Raw genomic sequence first — 22,027 nt, forward strand, 5'->3', positions numbered from 1 at the left:
ACAATTTTTCTGAAAGCCACAGCTTGCCTCTTAACCTGAATGTCTTGGATACATTCCAGCTCAGGAACAACATGCTGAAAACTCAAATCCCCAGATAGCTTCAGTGTTGGAAACCAAGTTGCTGTTTAAACTGTCAATTATTTATGAAGACTTTGAGCAGTGATTGTCCTCTACACCAGAGGCAATCAACTCTGGTGATTCCATCCTTTACCAAGTGCTTATTCCGTACTTGTTCTCTTCATCTTAGGAGTGTTATTAAAAATTATTATTTCAGTGATTGTAAATGCACCACAGATTTTTGTTTGAGGCACCATGCAAGTGTTAAGTATTACTGCATTACTTGCAATTTTATTATGCTTTGCTTTTTGGGGTCATTTTTTTCAGTAGAGCCTCAACTAGATCCATAGTAGTTTAAAAATACAGTTCACAGGCATCTAGAAAGGGATTAATTCCATGGGCTGGGAAAACAGGGTGCTAAAATATTTACATTTTTGAACCTGACATACAAATTCATAATCACTTGACTAGCTAGAAAGCAGCATTAAAAGAAGCTTATTACATTTCCTATTTTGCATTCAATAAACAAAATCTATAAATCATATTTATATGGATTTGTGAAATGCCTTTTGGAAAATAAATAAATAAAGAGAACAGAGCTTGCTAGAATCTTTAAAGGACACCAGTCTTCCAGAATGAGTCATCTATAATCACACATCACATTTTCTAAGCCGTTCTTTGTCAGGTGTATATGTTTAATTTCCTGCTTCATTTTTAGTTCTGCTAGATAACACAGGAGGGAAAGAAACAATGTTTGAGTCATGACTATTTTTTTTCTTGGTTTCCTTCCCCCTCTTTTCTTCTCTGAAACTGTCATTTGGATGGCTCAGATTTGATGTTACAGTGCCAAACAGAGAGAGGCAGCTAAAATTTGCAGCAATAGATTCAGACTTCTTACTGTATTTTCACTTGTCCTCTGCTGGAATTCTAACAGACTTTGGTGTTTTTTGTTTGTTTGCTTGCTTTGGTCTTTCTTTTTTTTTTTTTTTTTTTTTACCTAAAAAAAAAAAAAAAAAAAAGGAACAAGTCTCCTGCTCTGGTGCAAGCCATGTATCTGCTACAGCCTCTGGCTGTTTTAAGACTCTAAACTGCAGTGCAAGGAATATCTGCAAACTTTTGTGAGACTGGAGAGAGCTGGACACTGCTACAGCTGTTAAAAAGCTATGGTGGAGATGTAGGGTGGTTGGAGGGGTGTTGGTGAATGCCTGTCCACAACAACCAAGTAGCAAAAAGTAAGGAAAATTAATTTATTTCCTTTCGTCATATTGCAGTAAAATGTGCCACTTAGACATTTTGCATCTTCTGCTTAATAATTACAACCTTCTGCTTAATAATTACAACCTCTCTAAAAAAATGAACAAATTCAGGTATTTGTTCAGCTAATAAATCTTTCTCTGTTCCTTCAAGAGTTCTCTTAACAGTGAGAAATTATAGACTGTATGAAGAGTTGATCTTTTGACCTGTCAAACCTGGACCATGATTGGAGTTTGTCATATTCCCTGTTTGAACATTGAGGGGTCAGACTGTAGCTGCTGAGGCAGCCCTGAAGAAAGAATATATTTTAATTGTAACAACCTTTTCAATAACTTGAATTACCATAGGATCATAGAAAGTTAGGGGTTGGAAGGAACCTCAAAAAATCGAGTCCAACCTCCTGCCAGAGCAGGGTCACCTACAGGAGGTCACACAGGAACACATCCAGATGGGCTTTGAATGTCTCCAGGGAAGGAGACTCCACAACCTCCCTGGGCAGCCTGTTCAGTGCTCTGTCACCCCCACAGTGAAAAAATTCTGCCTCATATTTACACGGAACTGCCAGTGCTCCAGTGTATAGCCATTGCCCCTTATCTTACTGTTAGTCACCTCTGAGAAAAGCTTTACTCCATCCTCCTGGCACTCACCCCTCACATATTTATAAACATTGCTGAGGTCCCCCCTCATTTCCTCTTCTCCAAGCTGAAGAGCCCCAGCTCCCTCAGCCTTTCCTCACAAGGGAGATGTTCCACTCCCTCAATCATCTTGGTCACTCTGTGCTGGACTTTCTATCAGTTCCCAGTCCTTCTGGAACTGAGGGGCCCAGAACGGGACACAATCTTCCAGGTAATGGTCAACATTCCAGATTATGATCTACAAATGGAGGTATTTCTGATTTTGTCTGTGTTTTATGCCTTTGAGTTTCATAGATCCAAAAGGGATGTCTGGAATTTGGATCTCTCTCAGAATGCAGAAATGGGAAAACATTCAGCAGCTTGCATGGATTTAAACCACTCTTCTAAATAATACCAGTACTACTACTACTACTTCTAATACCAGCTCACTTCTACAGACCTAAAGAGTCATCCCTCAGAACACTAGGGTATATAATCCTCTAGTAAGTGATAAGTAGGCTGGTATTTTTCCAAGCAGAAAGAGATATTTTTTGACCTCTCCCACATTGCCCTCCATGAAACCCGTTTTTTTATAAGGGCAAAATGGAGACTCTATTTCAAGTCTCTATAAAAGCACACACAGAGAATGAAAAACAAATAAATCAATATGAGCCCCTTTGGCAGCTGAAATTAGATGTTTCGTAATGCTGTGCCAATCTCACTGAGCATCATATATCTTACCTTCTGTACTTTTTCACTTTTTTTTGTCCCTTTACCTATGGGAATATGATACTGTCTGGGGGTTGGTTGGTTTTTTTTGTTTGTTTTTTTATTTTTATTTTTTGTCAGCTACTCATATGCCTTGGGATTTTAACAATAACAACAACAACAACTATAATAATAATAATAATGGTTATATCCCAAATCAGTGGCTGGTATCCCCTTTTTATTAAATGATCCCATGTAACATGTCCCTATTTTTATTAGGTTGCCAGGGAGCATGTTGTGGTTCTATCCTAAACAAACTTAATTGGTAGCCTCAATAAAAGCCCACTGCTACAGAAGATGCACAGAGGAGGCAGAAACAGTGTCCTTGATAGGATACTGTGAGACTGAAGGAACATGATTTTGAGATATTAGCATTGTAATGGTGAAACCCCCCCAAAAGGACTACTAAAATTGCACTAGTTTTCTTTCTCTTTACCAAGAGGTTATACTCTGGAACAGGCTTCCTAGAGAGGTGGTTGATGCCTCAAGCTTGTCAGTGTTTAAGAGGCATTAGGAAAATGTTCTTAATAACATGCTTTGACTTGGTCATCCCTGAAGTGGTCAGGAAGTTGGACTACATGACCACTGTGGGTCCCATACAACTGAAATACTCTAGTCTAGTCTAGTCTGAGTTCTGAATATGTTGTTTAAAAAATCCTGTGCATCATTTCTTGAGAACTGCATGTAAACCGCGCCTTTTTCCAGTGATAACCAGTAAAAGATAATACTGTTGAACATCCATATGAGAGTAGAAGTATGATTTGCTGGTTATCTGTGCCCTTTATTGACCTTTGCAACTGCTATTAAGCCAAGAGGCCACGCGCTCCATTTTGTTCAGCACATTGCCTGACTGAAGCAGCACTGAGCAGCAGGAGAAACATGCTGGGGAACACAGAGGTTTTTCTGCCAGGGAAACAAAAGATGCTGCAAAGTCTGGGCTGAAGGACAGGGAAACTCAGGTCAGGCTTTCTGTAGCAGAGCAGCTTCTGCAGTACAGTGTATAGGGAAGTGGTTACAGATGGCCAGCTTGCCCACTCCAATATTAAGATGCAGAAAATGTCTTTTTTGACTGGAGTAAAATTTAACTACTTTGCATTCAGAAATCCCTGGTCATTGCCTTGACATCCTTTCTGGTTTGCTTTTTTTTAAGAATTTTTTTATAGACAGAAGGCACCCATTGACATAGGTTCAAAAAAGAAGTATGTGATGCTTCTTGTTGCTAGGGCTAGCAAAGTAAAACTTATACAGAAGCTGATTCTAATAATTTAGGATTTTTATTTGTCAGTGTCTCGGCACACTGAACTACTTAATAAATCTTAGTTTAATAACTGATGTCACCAATGGCAATACAAGCTAGATTTTGAGCCCTGTATTTCAGTCAGTTATTGGGTGACAGTGTTCTGAACTGCAGGAGAGGCAACAGGTGTACTCCCTGAATAGCCTGTACCCCTGCCAAGGGTTACAAAATGTTGAATTCTGCATCTATGACCTTTATGTAATGAAGAAGCTAATTTTATTGCTAGGACATCTGCACCAAGCCATATGGTGAGCTAGAAATGGTGTTATCACCACTCAAAATATGTTGCAGAGATATTATTCTGGTGCCGCATGGCCTCTGGTACCTTCAGGTAGAGTCTTATTTATCATACAGTAAATACATAATCATTCAAAGAAAAATGACCTGGAATACTTAAAAAAAAAAAAAATTAAATACTTAAACATGTGCTGCTGGATCTGAAGATCATCTCATGGACATTGGACTCTTACATGCTCTCACCTTTGGCTTGGGATGGATGCTACATTTGCTGCAATCCATCATAAATCCAGTGAAGCTAGGAGCTCTCACAAGGAATGAATTAATGAGGCTAATTAAGAGAACTGGGTTATTTCTGCTCCTGTTTGCATGGCATCATGGCTTAAGCCCACAGTTTGGGCTCGGTGCCAGTCAACTGGATGAGAAGACTGCAAATGGAGGGCACCCAGAAAAGCAAAATTCCTTCCTATGGTTGGTGTCCAGTGCACTGAACATTGTACTAACATGGAAGAAACTGCCCTAAGTCTTAGATTTGTCCATGATAGTCTCCCTGTCTTCAGATAGCTGGAAAAGTTCTGCTTAGTGATGCAATATAAGAAGATGGAGTTGTTTTTTTTGATGAAATGAGTGCTGGAATAGGGATTCAAATCCCAAATAAATAATGCCTGTGTAAGAAAAAAGTCCAAAATAACGAGGAGAGCTAGTTCATTTGTTCTCAAAAGATGCCCTACTACTGTTAAGTGCATTAAGAGGATTGGAATCAGGATGTGTTGAACACATATGAAACACCTGGGATAAATGCTCTGAAAATAACTCAGCAGTACAGAGCCCTTACTGGGTCACAAATTACTTGATTAAAGCTGAAAAAGCCAAGATTGTTTCTGGTTTTCTTTATCAAAGCTCTGATCATTTTTTCTTTCAACAAACAGTGATTTCATGGGATTCTTAACAGTCAGATGCCGAATATAACATTTTAGTGATAATCTTGTTTTTTTCTAATGTTATTACACTGCTATATTTGAAAAGCTTGATGAATGCATAAAATGAAAGAAAGTGAAGTATTTCACAGAAACCAAGAAAGTCCATTTCCAAAAGGATTCTTGGATTTGGGTAAAATTGGCCCTTTCTTATTATAAAAAATATAGCTTTTGAATGAACTGTAAAGTTCAGGTTAAGAGACTGACAGCCTTGTCTCAGTAAGGTTATTTAAACCTGCCTCTGAAATAGGCCAGCAAAACTGCCTTACTTTTTAGGGAAAGAATCAGAGCTAACGAAGATTACAATCAAGGATGTGTAGTTATGGTGGGTAGTTTTTACTTTACCCGAAAAGCTCATTCCCTGGAAGATAATTAATAACTAAGAGATATTTGGACTCGATGCACAAAAATATGGCTCTCAGCATCATAATGAAAGATCACAAATTGCATAACTTTGGAGAAATAGTTTAAAAACATGAATAATCAGCTAGCAAAACTTCTAACCTACTAGTGAGATTCCCAATTCCCAATTGGGATTGAGTTTCACCCTGCAGGCTTGCACGTCTGAGTAATAAATGTACCTGTGGGCTTTCTGCTTGTGATGCCTGCCCTTGCAGTGGAGGCATGTGGGAGACAGCTTGAGTGCTACCCAGACAGTCAGGGTTCAAAAACTTGGTTTTAACAATTCTGCCTGTGCCTACAAAAACCACACTCCCTGTGGCTATTTTTTTCAACTGCAAAAATCCATCTAGAATATCCTGCAGCCACAGCATGAGCCCTGGCAACCATGGAAGGAAATGGGCTAGGCTGTTACTTCCACCAGCTCCTTCCAAAGTGCTTTTTCTCAGTAAACACTAGTAATCTCCCAGCAGTGCATATAAACTTTTGGAAAATAAGAGCATCCTGTGACAAATCTGCACTTTGATATTTCTCCTGAACTCTAAGAGAAGTCTCCCTGTACACTGTTTTAACTCCAGGTTTGTATTTTCAGCATCTGTGCAGTGAGTCTCCAGTGAAATACTGTGTTTGAGAGACCCAGTAATTTATTTCTGCTCTTGCCAGCTGACTTACCCTGCATATTAATATTAACAATCATGTTTGTACAAATGGGCCCATTAATTCAAATTTCATTTCCTTTCCAATTGGTAATATATGTAAAGAACAATATCCAAAGCACCATAATTTCACTCAGGGCTATTACAAGCAGGTACACAATATCATATTTAGATCCTTCTAAAAGTATTGCTTTAAAATGAGGAAAGGTCATTACAACAGTGTTAGCTTTCCTCCTTTCCTCAATGCCTTGCAAAAGTGTGAGCAGGCTGGGGAAGGAGAAGCCATTTAGACACAAGCTGGAGTTTCACATTATGTGGGGGCTTGATCCAAAGTCAGAAGAACACTTCCTTTTACTTTGTTGGGGTTTGGTATGTTAATGGGCATTAACAAAAAAGACCTAGCAGACACAGAAAGAAAAAATGCTCTAGAAACTGCACTTTCACTTTGTTGCAATAAACTGAGTTTGTATTTAACCATCTCATTATGGGAAAGGGAAATAATATATTACTAAGCATGACTGAAAAAAATACTGTGAATTTCAACACCAGAAAAATCTTAGCTCTCCATCCAAGTCTCCTGTGCCAAGGATAATTAGAAAACATTCTTTCATAAATTAAATTAGTATTATTTTTCAGATTAGGAGCACAGAAATGGGTTGCCTCATAGTTGCAATCATTCTTCAGTGTTAGATTGTACAGCAGGGAAGCCAACTGGGAAAGTTAAAACTACCTTTTACAGAAAACTGTAACACTTAAGGAAACAGAACAGGGTTGTACTAGCTCTTGAGTTTTCAATACATAAGACCCTGAATAATGAGGAAAAACTCAATTAGATTCTTCATTACCAACAAAATAATAAGAGGATCAGATGATTTTGTTTCTCTCTCTATAAAAAAGAGTGGTTACTGAGTTCCTGGTAGTATGACTAGAGTTTCAAAGCTAGGGTCATATAGCTTCCTACATAGAAAATCCCAAGCAAAAGCACCTCAGACCAAAATTGATCCTGTCATCTTGCAGGCTCAATGCCTGTAAGCCAAATTCAGCATCTACATCCCATTGCAGCTGCTCCCACGACTCTGAACTATCATTGTTTTTTCAATTGGATTTTCTAAATATTGCATATATTTTCAAAACTTTCCCAAGACAGGCAAAAAGCATAGATTTCTGAAAAATGTTACCATTTTCTCTGGGAAGCATTTTTCCTGCCTCCTACCAAGTCTATCCCAAGAGTTTCCAACCAGAATGGGATAAAGTATCACAGGGTATACATCAAAAGAAACTTCCCAGTGGAGTAAGCATCTTCAAACAACTAAGCTGGAAATATCCAGAAATATCCAGTTGGTGGAAATATCCAGAACCACAGAGAGATACCTTTTGTACCTATTCTAGAAAGAAGCATTGCAAAGATAACAGTAATGAGCAGATTAATTCCAGAGAAATCTAGGTACTACTTTTCTGTGTTGTTTAGTGGTGAATCATTAGTTAATTTCTAAACAACAGCTATCATATAGCTCAAAGCTCAACAGAGAATTTGGTACAGAATGTGAAAATCTTTCAAATTATCCTGGGTTTCTTTCCCTTTGGACTGGGCCCTAAGAAGTGATGGTGAAACATTAACTCTTAATGAAGTGAATGCACTCAATGGGAGCTGCTCAAGGCTTTCAACTAGAACTTAAAAAAATGAGATGAATACTTGCCATGGTTGTATGGCACGAGATTCTGGGGGTAGGAGTCCTGCCCAAGGGCAAGTCCAGTGCTCCATGGAGAGCAGACTACAAGCTGCAATGTGATTTCATAGTAAACTTTTCCATCCATGATGGCATTAGGTGTCATTAATTATTTTTTTCTTTCAACAGGTTTATCTCTTCCACCAACACAGGAAAACACAATAAAAATTTAGTTCAGAAAGGTCTGTGGGACTTCACTCTGTAGACATCTGTACCAAATCTGTGGAAATATTCTTTCCTTTCCACAATGGAATCCATCTCTTTAAATATGAGCAAGCTACACTAATCAAGCTCCTGAGAAATTTTAGAAGCAGCAGAAGTACTCTTGAACCACTCTCAACAACCTGTCTGCAGTCTTCTGTGTTTCTAAAGAAAACACAACTCTTCCTCCTCTCTTCCCCATCCTGCTTTCCTCCAACCAAATTATGCAGCCAGGGAAAAATTTCCCATGCAGCTTTTTGTTTCTCACTCTCCCTGCTTCACCTTCCTTCTCAGTATCCCTTCATAATCATTCTGTTTGAAAATGCCCACTGAATTTTGATTCAACTTACAGAATAATAAAAACCCCACCATACTAAGAAAAAAATCTCTTTAGCTTCAAGTTGGCAGACTTTCTCCTCTGCTGGAAACAGGCATTTGGGTTTATTGCCAGCAGTTACTTTGATAATAGCCACACTAACTTACTGACAATTAATGTAGGCTTCTCTGTCAGACTAGTAATTAGTCCTTCCAAATCTCAGAATCTGGCCCAAGTCGAATATTCTGGAGGGCAATTATAAAAAATGAATAAAAAAAAAAATTAATGGGAATTGACAATATTTGGCTGAAATGCAATCTGAATCAAAGTGCAATCTTGCTCCCTGGAAAGGATCACAGGAGGTCAGGCTGGTTAATACTTGTGAGTGCTGAGGGATGTCTCCCTCTAGCTCATCTGGTGAAATCAGTGCAGTTGTTCACCCAATGAATCAGGTATTTTTCACATGAGTCAAGGAAACAAAATCTATCACTGCTCAAGACAGAGCATGATCTTTCTGAAGCAAAATGTTCCATGGCTGTGATTTGCATTTATTGGTAGTTTTGATGAACAATGCAATTCCCTTCAAAATGGCTGGAATAAACCTTATCCTCCAGCTGCATTGTAGTCAATGACAGGAAGACAAAAATAGGAGCAAGGAGGCTCCCAGTTATGCCACGAATTTCCTCTTACTTAAATGAGGAAAATTGGATAAGGGGCATCTGCTGTTGCTTTTTGTCCTAATAGTATGCATATTTACCATGCATGCCACTCAGTGAAGTAAATGTTTCTTCTAAGTTTACCTTTACTGGCAGGATTTGGAGAGTAAAGCAGCTGCCAATTGTCAAGGTGCACAGCTCTCCTGCCTCATGTGCCTCTAAGTCACTGTTCTCAAAAACAGTGATTTGTCAGGAGGCAGACATTTAACCATGTTCTCCCTGCAAAGCTGTAAGAAAAGGCTGCCCTTTTTGACCCAAGCAGCTACTCAGATGATTTTTCGTTCAAAGGAAAAGCTAAGATTAGACAGACATCTAATCTATGCAACCTGTGTATTTATGTATTATTTATTATATTAATAAAATACCTGGCCAAAACAAGAATAAGGCTTGGGCATGAGGAAATTTACAGCCTCTTTTTATTAAGTCCTTGCTCCTAAAAACCTTAATCTTTAGTTTTCTTCTAACTACTGTTTTTCTTAGATTGTATATCATAGCTATTGGCTTTTTTTTTTCTTTTTTTCTTTTTTTCTTTTTTTCCCCACACAGAGGCAAAGAAACACATGTATTTTCCTATAAAAGAAGGAGAAATCTTTAAGCATATCCTTTTATCCACATATACACAGCAACTATCCCAGGGATGACTGTATCCCAGATGTTGTACCACCTCAGCCTTGAGTAAAATACATTGAAGGTTACTTTTGTTTTTTTAACTGTCTATTAGTAATGATGTGTGATATTAATGTCAGGGCAATTTAATCCAACTGTAGCAACAGGTTTTGCTACTGTCTTCCAGTTAAATACATTGGAAATATGAGGGAGATTCTATTTCTAAGTTGTGTCAAACATAATTTTTCAGTAGACATATGAAGAAATAATAAAAAGCAGTTACAAACTTTCACTTCTATTTAAAGGGGGAAAAACTGTTATGGGTTTTTAATTCCAGAAAAATTATATCTGCTTTCAGTAAACTTTACATATTTAACTTTTAAATGAAAAATATGTTCTAGCCATGGAAAAATAATCAGTTTGGCAGTAAACTTATTTATTCTGAAGCAGCAGAAATATCATATTTATTTTGTGTTGGTTTTCTTTTGAGCTGAGCAATCTGCTTATTTAAAAAATGAACCAAGATTGTATTGCAGCCTGCCACATTCTTCAGGGAAAAAAATATCAGAATTGCAAAGTGCTGTAATCATGGGAAATAGGAAACTGGAGTTGATAAGCTTGATTTCCCATATAATCATTACAGGTGAATTGGTGACAGGTGAAATAAAATTATTGGGATGAGCAGATGTGTCTGTAAGAAAATGAGATGGCTGACTTCCTTCTCCCTCTTTCCTGTGTAGGCAGATTTAAAGAAAAAAAATTGTATTTTAGGGGTTTGATAACACAGCTTTTAAGCTTTTAAACTAAACTGTCTTTTTCAGCTTTCCCAGTGGGTTTGAGACTGAGACAGTGGGCTTTTGACTGAGAAGGTAGTGTAACCAGACCTCACCTTGAGGAACAGTTGATTTCCCTCTGCTTCAAATACCATCTCTGTTGCTTTGTATTTACAAACAAGCTTATTTGTTGGACTCTGTGTGTGCTGGAGTGATAAGGAGGCCCTGGATTTGTCAGTAAGGTAGAGGGCTAAGTGTTCCCACTAGGAAAAAAAAATATTGATTATGGGTTTGATTTTAAGTTTTTCAGCTTTTCCACTTTTTTTTTTTTTTTCCAGAATTTTCCAAAAACTTCTCTAATCTAGTAGAGAATAGAAGAGACATTCCAGTTGTGGTAGAGCTGAGACTGCACAATTTAAATGTGATAACTCTCTCTTTAAGATAAGGTAGGTTAGTAATTGCTAAGGTCATCTCATGAGATGATGATGAAGTGTTGTAAATCATTGCTCTAGACATGACTGAAATTTGGGTTGAGGAGCAGGGAAATTAAGAGAAACCTGAAAGACTAAAGTTTTTCCTCCCCAAAAAGGCATTTTTAATTTTTTTCTTCTTTTTTTTTTGGGGGGGGGGGGGGGGGGGCGGGGGTAGGGGGTACAAAAGCAGAGGGAATAGAAGAAGATAAGGATGGAAGCTTTGACCAAAGCACCATTAGCAAGACAGCAGCTTCTCTGAACTAAATATGCATTTCTCTTAGCCTATTAACTAGGAAGGCCAGGTTATATTTACTGCTTGTTCCAATTAAAGAGCAGCACAGAGCAGCATCACTTCCAGAAGTGGAAGGGGATGAAGCCTTTGCTGCAGACTCTCCATGCAGTTCCAGCTGTCGTCCCCTCCTTCCTCTCTGCTCACCTCCAAGCCAGAAGCCCCTTCAATATCCTTTGCTATGGATCTGTGACCATTTGGGCAGGAAAGGTGGGAAAAAGCCTTTCCTTACTGAATTGTAACCACAACACAGGCTGCTAGGGCAGAGTCAGAGGATTGTCTTTAATGGTATTATTTTGGCATCTGCAATTTAGGATTATCAAGAAATGCCAGAAATTTCCAGAGAGGGTTCGATACACACAGATATCTCCAGTGAAGGCAAGGAGTGAGACGAAAACGATGCCACAAAATCCCCTTTCTGCTTCATTCCTGCCACTCAGAAAAAAACCCAAAATACAAAAAAAAACTCCCAAAACCCCAAATCTATGATGAGGGAATTCAAGGGAACATGCAAGACCATTCAGCTGGGTTTTCAATTGCTAAAAACCTTCACTTTCTGTGACAACTGGGATGACTCTCCCAGGTCCTCCTGAGGGGCTGAGAGCAGCTCCTTGTTCCCTGTTCAGGAACCACAGGAGCTGGCCACCACCCTCACACACCAGGTTTCCTTTATTTCATTACACTCTTTGTTTTGTGACTAGGAGTGATTAATTAGCATCATGAATTTATCACTAGAAGTACAGAATGATGCCCAAGTGGGAGAAGCCCAGGGTGGGATAACTGTGTTTGGTTCTTACTTTGGCATCTGAAAGGACCATGCAAATTCACAGAGTAAGGCACAAGGGGACCAAGGGAGTATCTTCCCCTGCAAACCAGTGTGAAATTTCACAGGCTAATAAAGTGTCCACAGCACCACTCAGTGTCTACCTTGCTAGGGACCACAAGGGTTCTGCTGCTAAGGCAAATGGAATCAGGATTAGTCCCCATGCTGGAGGCTTGTGGACCAAGATTAGCACACATTGTCTTCTTTTACAGTCCTGCTTCTCTAGTCCACCTAGAAAATACCAGAAACTATGCATTAAAAATAAAGTTCAGCAGAAATTCCATCTTGCATTGGCAGATGTCATTTCTTGTGAATGGGCTGTGATGCGGTGGGTGCCTCTAACAGAAGACTGCTGCTGTGTCAGATTTGGACAAGTAGGCCTGTCCTGATTACTCTAGTCTTGTTACATGAGAATTTGTAGCATATTTCCCCTGAAACAAAGAAACATGGCACATAAGCCAGGCAGAGATCAGCACGAATTTCTTTCCTGGAGCTACAGAGTGTTATTATCTTGGAAGGCAGCACTGCCATCTGTGGATGGAAAAACAATATTTCAGTCACAGTTCAGCTACTGTGTAGGGGGGGGTGGTGGTGGAAACATGGAAAAACAAATAGAAGCCTGCAGTAAGTCACAATGATTTTTTTTTCCCCTATAACATGATTCAAACATCCCCTCTTGGATTATTGCTTTCAAATTGAGTAACATTATTTTTCACTTTAATACAAGGGTTCGAGCTTCCAGAAGCATAAGTGGGGTCTTGCCTTTTTATCACTTGTATCTTTTAACAACATGGTGCAAACACTCTGTAATGAATTCCCTGTAACTCCTTGAATTGCAGTATTATTCCCTTTTTGCTCACTTATGACAGTAAACAAGGGCAGAGGTGATTTGCTGAGTCCAGCCAATAAACTGTTCCAGAGGCCAGTCTGCAGGCTTTGAAATTCATAACAAATAATAATGCAGACATTACCATTCTGGTATTTTTTGACATCCTACTGAGCCTACTGTCATATTCTTTACACACAGCATTTATTCTGAAATGTGTATTATTCCTGGGAAAAACTGCTGTCTTTTTTCCCCCTCTCATCTAAGTCTTTCAGGATTTCCTTCTGTTTCACTAATAGAGAAATTGCTACTCATACTGACATCACTAATTATTTCTCTGATTTACCCTGAAGTCCTCGTGGAAAATAGAGCTAGCAGTGTTTAACCCTACAAACACACACACACACACACACACACACACACACACACATAAAACCCCCAAACAAACTAAAAACCAAACCAAAACCAAACCCAAAACAAAACAGCATAAAACCAATAACAACAACAACAAAACCTAACCAAAACCCCAAAAAAGAACAAAAAAGAAAAAAAAAATCAGATAAAATGGGATTTATCAATGATTAGGATACGCTGGCATGTAGTCAGCTTCTTCTGATGCACTGATTTACCTCTGTGTTTTCTGCATAGGCACGTTCAGATCGACTCAGAGTAGGATTGTACAAGAGGTGCCAGCAAAGCTGAGACCACACGAGGGCCAGAAGGGTAATTTCTCCTCTTTTTCTGCCCTTAAACTTGTGCTTCTATCCTGTCTTTGTGTTGGCTCAGCCAGGCAAACTGACCTTGCTGGAAACTTTGTAGTCTATTATTTTATTTTACTTTATTTATAATTTTTTTCTCAAATGCATGTTAGTCATCAGACAGATGTGCTCCCTGCTCACACTGAAACAAGAGAAAGCTGAGATCCTGTAGTTAAAATTGCTATTTTGGCAGGTGGTACATAATATGTATCTGCTTATAAGAGCATGAAACCATCCTCCCATATGTGGTTTACAAATCTAACAATTGAGCCATATTTAAGGCATCAGATATAGTTCCAGAAGATTGTTGCATGAAAATTGTAATAGTCCACAAGTTTTCTAAAATAATAAGCCAATCTTTTTTATCTGCAAATCATACAGAAGGAACCTTTTTTACAAGTCCGAAATGCCATAAAACCGAACAAGACTCTCATGACTGAGTGCAGAGGTTTTAATGAAGATTGTTACATAGATTATATAAGCACACCCAAATTAATTACCCCAAGCCATATTCTGACTCACTGACTCACTACTTTTTTATTATTTGCTATTTAACTGCAAATGACTGTCTTCTGCGTGAAGCCATTTGTTTTTTTTTTTTAAATCATTTGCTATTTTAGTGAGCACTTCTATCCTGCCTCTGCTGAAAGGATTCTCCCACAGTAGATAGCATTTTTAATTGTCTGACAAACCTCCATTTTTACACTATATTCATGGAGTAATGCTTCATAATAAAGTCCAAAAAGCCATGGAATACATCTGCCATCAGACAGGCGTTACTTACCCACAGGACAGAAATGCTTTGCTGCAGCATTGCTGGTACTGAGCTCTTGGGCAATTTGCCTAAGAACAAAGTGACCAGAGGGTGGCTCTTGAGCCACAGGCAATTCAAAGTGACTCTACAGCACAGCTGGTTCCAGCTGTTCCATCTATGGTAATGTCCAAGCTCTAAGCTGCCTGAAGTGATGCAGGAGTGACAGCTAGGGTCTACTCCAGCAGCTGAAGCCCAGTTCACAAGATGGCAAGGGGCAACTGCCTTCTATCTTTTCTCATCTGTAAATACGGATGAAGTTTTGTTTACTGGGATGATGTGAATATTTTGGAACTTGACATAGAAGGCCGACCACCTGCCCTGGTTTGAGCCTGGCCTTTAGCAAAGGAGCAATAACAAAGGACCAGACGGCCCCTCACTCCCCTCCCCATTAGGGGATGGTGAGGAAACCCACCCAAAACCTTGTGGGTCAAGACAAGGTCTATGAGGTTTTCACTCACCAATTACACTCATGGGTAAAAGAGACTCAACTTGGTGAAAAATCATTTTAATTTATCATTAATAAAATCAAAACAGGGAAAAGAGAAAATGTTGTAGAATGCTCCCGAAAAGGTAGGGGGTGTGACCCCCTTTGCCGTGCCCAACCCCACGTTTGAGGGCCCAATTAGATCGGCCCGTGCTACAGGTAAACACACCGAGTGTCCAATAATATGTTATGTTGGTGTGTGGTGGCAGGGGTGTGGTCACAGAAACACTATATAAGTAAAAGTTACTGCACAATAAAGTGAAAGCTTGTTTATCAACCATACTGGTTGTTTTGAGTTTTCTGTCTCCGACAAGAAAACACAAATCAGAGCTTAAATACTTTCCCCCCCATGCCTCCCTTTTTGCCGAGCCCAAAGCACCTTGTTGTCCGTCTCTCTACCTCCTTCCCTCCAGCAGCACTGGGGCACAGGGAGTGGGTTTTACAGTCCGGACATCACAGGTTGTTCTCTGCCTCTCCTTCCTCCTCAGGGAGAAGGATTCCTCACAGTCTTTCCCTACTCCAGCGCGGGGACCTTCCCACAAGGCACAGTCCCTCAGGAGCAAAGTGTTCCAGTGCAGGCAGCCCACAAAACCAGGGACAACTTCAGGAACAGTCCCCTCCAGGGCTGCAGCTCCACAGCATCTTCCTCAAGGCTTCAGGTCCACACGGGATTCCCCACGGGTGGCAGGGCCACAACACCCGCTCCTTTGTGGTCCTTCAGGGTCCGGTCCACCTTGATTCTCCATGGGTGGAGGGGAGATGGTGCAGGTAAGGTTGGCACACCACGAGATGTAGAGGAAACTTTCTTAAGGCCCCTTCTCCCTCCCCTTCCTCACCTGCCTTGGTCTCTCTGCCTCAGCATTGCTCTCCTCTGGGGTTGTTGTCTCTCTCGATGTGTTGCTTTCTCCCACCTCACCCCTGCCCTGCTCATAATCACCCTATGTCTCCCCTTCTTGAATATGTTAATTGCGGAGGCGAAAATCTTTTTGTTCACTGATTGCCCGAGGCGCACCAGGAGTTTAGAAGCGAAGAGCTAATCAGAGCTCCTTGCATCATCCATCCTCCTGGTGGACCCCTTCCCTACTACCAAAACCAGCACTATACCAACTCAGAACACCACCCTTGGTCCTTGAAGTAAAATACTGCATATTTGGCATACCACAGATAACTACTGATAATGACTGCTGCCAGAACTTTACTTACTTCTCTGTTCTTTGCTGTAATGTAAGACATTAAAATGTTGTTTTTATATGGAACAACACAAAATAGCATTCTGGCCTTCTAGCCAGATATTTTAGAAATAAAAAATGAATGCTGGTTGTTAAGAGGATTTTTTCATTCTTAACCAATACAACATTCCATTTCAGGTACAATAAAGCAATCTTTGGCCACATTACACAGAAAGTAGTGTGTTGCATCCTGTCATCTCAGGTCAGCTTAATGGCTTTTTCTTCTGAAAGCCTAAAAGCACTTATGAACCTGAGAAGATGCAGGGAATGTATTCAAACCTGCCCAAGGGTTTTGGACACCCATATCTCATTAATTATAATGGAAAAATGGGCTTTCATCCCCCAGAGGCAATGAGAAAACCTCAGCCAGATGGTATTGTTATTAAAGCACAGAACTGGGAGTTAAGAGCTGCTATGAAGAGCTTCACAAATAAAACAGTGCTGTGCACAAGAACAACTAGCATTACTTGTTGCAAAAAAAAAAAAAATAAAAAATACAGGTGCATGAATACATATTTCAGAATCCCCTGTTCTATGTTTATCAAAAACCTAAGAGCACAGGCTCACAAATCTGTATTTTTTAGAATTATAGAATTATACAATCATAGAATGAATTATTTGGGTTGGAGGGGACATTAAAGATCATCTAATTTCAACCCCCCTGCATGGGCAGGGACACCTCCCACTAGACCAGGTTGCTCAAGGCCCCATCCAACCTGCCCTTGAGCATTTCCAGGGAGGGGGCAGCCACAGCTTCCTTGGGCAACCTGTGCCAGTGTCTCACCACCCCCACACTAAAGAAATTCTTCCTAATATCTAACCTAAATGTACCCTCTTCTAGTTTAAAGCCATTGCCCCTTTTCCTATCTATCGTTGCCCTAATGAAAGGTCCCTCCCCATCTTCCTTTTAGGCCTCTTTAAGTACCAGAAGCCTGCTCTCCCTGGAGTCTCCTCTTCTCCGGGCTGAACCCCAACTCCCCCAGTCAGTTTTCTTGTGTCTTGTTACATCCCTCTAAGCCAGTTCTTTTCTGTCTGCTGAAGTTATCTTGCTGCTCCAGTGGTACCTGTGGAAGTACCTAATATATGTCTTGGTTTCATAATCATACAAATATTATTCATATTCATATTAAAACAAGTCTATGCATCATTATCTATGGATGAGAATCCAAATACAAACAGACTATATATTTTTTTCCCCTCTAGTAATTTTAAATTATTGTTTCAACCCACTGAGTGCAGTTTTTAATGAAAACTTCCTTGCCTGAATCACTTCAAGATGGACTACAAACCAATGTGTATGAAGGTTTTAAATAGCTTAGAAGAAATAAAAAAACCCCAACAAAACTAACCAAACAAAAATACAACAAAAACAAATAAAACAAAAAAACCCCATAAAAACTACAACAAATACACAAAAAAAAACCAAAATCCAAAATATCACCTTAAATCATTCTAAGGTGGATACATCAGCTACCTATTCAGTAAAATAAAACAGCCTCATGTTCTCCGCTTTTTGGGAGTCAAGTATTCCAAAGGAATAAAAATATTGCGTATTGATGAAGCAGAGCAAGGAAATTGTAGTTTGCTTTCAAATTTAAGTTTTCATTTAAATTACACAGGCCTTCCACAATTTTTATTGGAGTGACCAGCTGAGACAGATGGAGCCATGTTCTAATCAGCACCCAAAGAACTCCTTGTAGTGAGCACAGACATTAAATTTGCTTGTGACAGCACCCATTTTCATTTGAAAACATTCTGGCCCTTTAACCAGAACAAAACTTGCAGACAGTCAGTAATAGCAGAGCTCTTGATATGCTCCAGTTTTGCAGAGCCCAAGGTTGTTTCCTGCTGGAGACCAGAAACCACGGAAGCTTCAAGGGTTGTGTTATTCATGTCCATGCAACTATTGGTTGCCTATAACTCCTATAAAAGAATAACTTAAATTATGTCTCAAGGATTGTAAGTCAAGGATTAGCTAGATGTCTGCTTCCTTATTGTTTCATAGCAGAAAACCTGTTCCCTTTTGTCCTTTGTCCTTTGCTACATATTTCAGAATATTGCTGGGTTCTCAACATTGTAAGCCAGAAAAAGGTATCTATTTGAAAGAAAACTTAGGCATTACATTTCAGAGAACTCCAGTTTTGGCTTGAGGTCAAAACCTTCATAATCTACTGGTTCTGTTCAACCTCCACACACCCTAGTCCTTTGCTGTTGCACTAAGCTCCACTCTTAGCAGGCAGCATCTTGTAGAACACTGTGGTTTCCATGGTCTTCGAGGTGACATCTTCTTGCTGGGAGTTGCATTTGCTCTGGAAATGAGGAAGAAAGCAAATTGCAGTTGCAGTTTCACCTGCATTGCATGCAACACTGAACCTTTTGTTGGTAAAATACAAAAAGTCCGTGTGCAGTGGGGTCCCGTGGGGTTAAATGGAGTAGATGAAGTGACCAGTTCAGGTTGGGCCCTTCTTGGGGAACCCAACAGGTTGTGGCATAGGCTCAAAATCAAAAATCTCAGTGGAAGCAGTAAAACAATGTCATGTATAAACAGCTGCACCTACAAAGAACTCTCACACAAGCTACATTTAAAGCACTACCAAATTTACAAATCAGCAGTAAAGGAACTGCTAAAGGACTTTAGAAGACAGAAGCAGAAAGTATCATGGAGCAGCAAAAGAGCCTCTTTTTGGCTCCGTCCCACGAGAGGTAAAGAAATGGATAGAGAGTGGAAAGCTGTAGACTGCATAGAGAAGGATCTGATTGTCTGCTGACAACTGTCAGGTTCAAAATACGGGATTTGGCAGACCTTTGCCTTCACCCTCTTCAAGCTGCTCTTTTGTCATCTTCTCCCAATATCTGAACACTTGTAGTAGTTGGTGAGAGCAAAGAGAATTAATTGATGGATCTGTTTGCTTCTATTTATGTACCTTGGTGGGTCTTTAAAGAATTCAGAGAGGTCAGTGCTCTGGGTATGATGGACTTAAACAAAATATGAAATGGAGGGGCATTTCCTGAGAAATGAGGAAACTTTTTCCAGTTTTTTTCAGAAAAGCTTTATTAAGTGTTAACCCCAGATTTGCCCCAGGTAGTATGGTAGTAGGGCCATCAGAGGACCCAGCCCTCCAGACTGTTCTGCCCAAGAAAACCCAAGAGCTGATGGGGCCGGAACAGTGGTAAAGGAGTAATGTGGTCAGCAGGAGACATCCAACTGATGTCAGTGGGATACCATGTAGAAGGGAATGTTACAGATTATCTGTTTGTTGTTTTTTTGCATGATGTTGGGCTTTTGGGGTTTGGCTATTTTTTCCCCAAAAGTAAAAGTTCTCATCCCCACATTTATAAATATATAAGTTCTTTTCTTTTAAGAAGCTATTTAAAATGCATGGGATGTTTCATGCAAGCAGGATTATAATGAGGACACTGATTCTGCCTGAACTGTAACAGGGGATAGGTATATAGAGGGAAAAAAAAACAGCTCACAGAAGAAAAAAAGTCCTCCACCTCTGTCATATCTTGAAAGACAGAAAGACAAACTTTTTCCCGTTTCTCATAAGCAGTCTTGCCTGAGGCTATTCTTCTAGTCACACTGCAGAGGAAGAGCCTGGAGGGGCCAGCACATGTCCCAGACTGCCCTCTCAAATAAGTATCCTTTTTTTCTTGTTGAGGAGGCAGCTTTAATTGAAAATATGTCTGCTCCAGAAAGAACAAGGGTCATGAACTTGCTCCACTCTGGCAGCCTGCAGGAAAGAACTGGCCTAGCTTTGTTAAAATGCCTTTCTCCACGAGCTGGATGTCATCTCTGAAGAGTTCACTCATGCTTGTATGCACATCATCCCTCCACCTCTTAATTCCCAGCAGCTCAATTGTTTTGTGGCTGGCCCAACAGAAATAAATCCAAACAGGATGTCTCGTAAGAAGACAGTTTCCTGATGAAAGTAAGACAAGGAATGAGGAAGAGGACAGACGCTGCATGCAGGGGTACCTCTCATCTTTGGTGCATAGCTAGATCAGACCATCCCAATCACTCTTAAGAGTGAGGTGTCTTGCAGGTGCCCATCCTACAATTAATCTTTGTAAAACTGTCCTAGCTTATGGTGTCTTAGTAATGTTCAGGCATCTCATGGCATTTTGGCCAAAAAAACAACAACAAAATAATCCTACACACAAGGCTGAAAATCATAAGCTAAGGATTGAGCCTTCCTTAGACTTATACTGTGAAGTTTACACAAGCAGTGGAAGAAAAGAGGAATAAAATTCATGGTCCTATTAGCAAAGCTAGTGCTAATCATACTAACTACAGCAAAGATGAAACTTGAAGCAAATGTGGTCTCAGAAAAGTCATTTAGTCCTTCACTGGACTGGCTTCCCCCTTTTTATTGATTAAGCTGATCTCTCCTATTTAAAATAATTTATGCTCTAACCTAACTAAACAAGGCATTCAGAGACTTTTATCCTGAAACGGAAGGGATGCTTTCTTTCCAAAACCTAATTTTTCCAGACCCTGAAGTGGACAACTACACCTCATTAGGCAGGTACCATTGCAGAGCCCCACCATCACAGCAGATGGACTCACCTGTGACAGGCCTGCCTGCAGGAGCCCTTTAAAAAGAGATCAGTGTTCCTCAAATGGCCAGCGAAAGCAGCAGGAGGATTAGTGACACCTCATTTCTCCTGTCCTCTACAATCAGCTAGGGACCTACAAAGGACAGCTTTATTCTTTTGAAGCCTAAGTTGTGTGAGGTAAATTGATTCTTTTACCCTAAGTCTTTCTCGGGTGGTAGAAGAAGTGCTGATTTCCTCCAGGTCTCCAGGAGTGTCATAACAGACTGCCTGTTGTTCCATTACACTGGTCTCAACACTTCTTGCTGGAGGCAGAGACAGCCTCATTTACCTGTTGGTTTTTTTTTTTTTTGGTTTTGTTTTTTGGTTTTTTTTTTTCCCAGCAGAGAAACCATAGCAAATATAAGTAAATCACTCTCCTTTGGAGGGTAACAGCAGGATGACAGGAATATTGCTGCTGAATTACAGGTAGTCTAAAGAAACTTATTGTCCCCTTGGGCTAATACTGGAGGGCCAGATTGTTAAATTGTGTAATGGTCACAGTCACAATTTCACCTAAGCTTCTAAAAAAAGTGTTTCACTGCCACTCTGAAGAAAAGCCTGACCTCTGTCATGTGAGTGTTTCCATGTATTGCTCTTGCAAACTGTCACCCATCAAGAGCACAGTATAAATTTTGATGGTGAAAAAACAAATGACTGGCAACATGGCATCCACTTTGATCAATCAAAAGGGAACATGATGTATCCAGCATAACCAAAAGTTATCGTAAAAAGCAAACATTCATAATTCATCTATTAGAACTGCAGTGGAAGACAATGTCCTGTCTGCTATCATCAGAGAATTAGGATGGAATTATTTTAGTTGAAGGCAAAGTTCATATGAGATTTATCTTGTATTCTGCTTATTCAGTTTTATTGTTTGAATCTGAGAGGTCCTGGTTCAACAGTGGTTTCAAACGAATTTTCAGACTTTGCTAAAGTCAACAAAGCCCTTGTAAAGCCTTTAGGCTGCCAATCTCTTAGCCAGTAAGCCAGCCTTTCCTTTAGCATTCGGTGGTTACATCTACTCCCTGCCTGCCTCTCAAGGTGAGGAGCAGCCTGTCCTGACTGTGAATTTGCCCTGTTCAAAGCATCTGACGCTCCAAATGTCTGAGGGTATCTTGAGCTTAGGTGGCT

This window comes from Heliangelus exortis, chromosome 1 (assembly GCF_036169615.1).
Source record: "Heliangelus exortis chromosome 1, bHelExo1.hap1, whole genome shotgun sequence".
NCBI lineage: Eukaryota > Metazoa > Chordata > Aves > Apodiformes > Trochilidae > Heliangelus > Heliangelus exortis.